Source organism: Silene latifolia, chromosome Y, assembly GCF_048544455.1.
Source record: "Silene latifolia isolate original U9 population chromosome Y, ASM4854445v1, whole genome shotgun sequence".
NCBI lineage: Eukaryota > Viridiplantae > Streptophyta > Magnoliopsida > Caryophyllales > Caryophyllaceae > Silene > Silene latifolia.
The window spans coordinates 441750355-441751642 of record NC_133538.1 but is presented as its reverse complement, the minus strand read 5'-3'; the positions used below and the strand labels follow the sequence as shown (position 1 = coordinate 441751642).

Sequence of the window (1288 nt, the reverse complement as noted above, 5' to 3'; positions counted from 1 at the left end):
AATATTGCCGCTGCTGCAGTGGGGGAGTAGGATTAAGAATATTTTGACTTGTCAACCTCAAGTTGGGATGGACTGCCCCTTAATTGTTGTAATAAGAACCTCCTCCTTGCCTATATTGCTGAAAGGCAAGGACTTGATACTTTTCAGTAAGACAGTCAATAGCAGTATAACCATCATTGCTTCCACACATCTCACAAGTGACAGTTTCCTGTCTAGTCAACAGATGAACCGTCTGTTGATCTCCAGCAGATTGCAGCTCCATTATATCAAACCGAGCATTCATGGCTTCCAGCTGAACCACGACTGCCTTATCAACCGAATGGACCATTCGAATACCGTCCTGTGGGTTCCCATATTTAGCACAATGTGTCGCCATCTCCTCAATAATGCCCCATCCCTTATCATCATCAATATTCTTTTGAAATCTTCCGTTGGATAAGGCGTCAAGTATAGCTCTGTGGTCATCGTACAACCAATTGTAGAACTGGTTGCACAAAAACCACTGATCAAAACCATGGTGAGGAAGAGACCTCACCAACTTCTTGAACCGACGCCAAGCTTCATAGAAAGTCTCATTAGGTGCCTGCTTGAAACTAATAATCTTACCCCTCAGCTGATTAGTGCATTGTGGAGGGAAGTATCTTTTGTAGAAGGCAAGTGTGAGAGTCTCCCAGTTGGTGATACTAGCAGCAGTCTGGTCAAGATTAGTCAGCCACTCACGGGCGGAGTCAGTCAAAGAAAAAGGAAAAAGCACTTCCTTTATCTTGTCTTGAGTTACTCCCTTAGTAGCGGGAATAGTAGAGTAATAGTCAGTAAAGACTTCCATATGCTTCTGCGGCTCTTCACCCGCCACACCTCGGAACAGGTTTCTTTCCACCAAATTTATGTAAGGCGGGCGGATATCAAAAGTGTTACCGTCCTCAGTATGGAGGTTAAAACCTTTAGGAATCGAGGATGCTTTGGGCTCCAAGTGACTTGCAATGTTAGGCATCTTTACTGGCTTGTTGGTATAAATGAGATTGTCTTCTTCAAAAGACTAGTCTTCTGCAAATAAAAAGTGTTCTACCTCGGGCTCGAAAGTACTCAAGTCTTCCTTTCGAAGTTCTCTTTGCAGACGGAGTCTATGCCGAAACAGTCTTTCTGGCTCCAAATCAGCTGGAACTAATACCGAGCTGTTTGACATGGGCCTACACAGCACTGAAAGAGATAAATGAGAACTGTCTCACAGAATAAAAATTCCATGAGACGGATAAAAATAAACGAAAACAAAAATAGATAGGGCTATTGC

The 1288-nt window shown here is 43.3% G+C and overlaps 1 non-coding gene across 1 annotated transcript; it reads left to right on the top strand.

The window, feature by feature from the left end:
- The first annotated feature begins 509 nt into the window (after positions 1 to 509).
- Positions 510 to 615, top strand: LOC141636697 (small nucleolar RNA R71). Its single transcript, XR_012541293.1, has one exon. It is a non-coding gene; the product is annotated as a small nucleolar RNA R71 (small nucleolar RNA).
- Positions 616 to 1288: the final 673 nt, after the last annotated feature.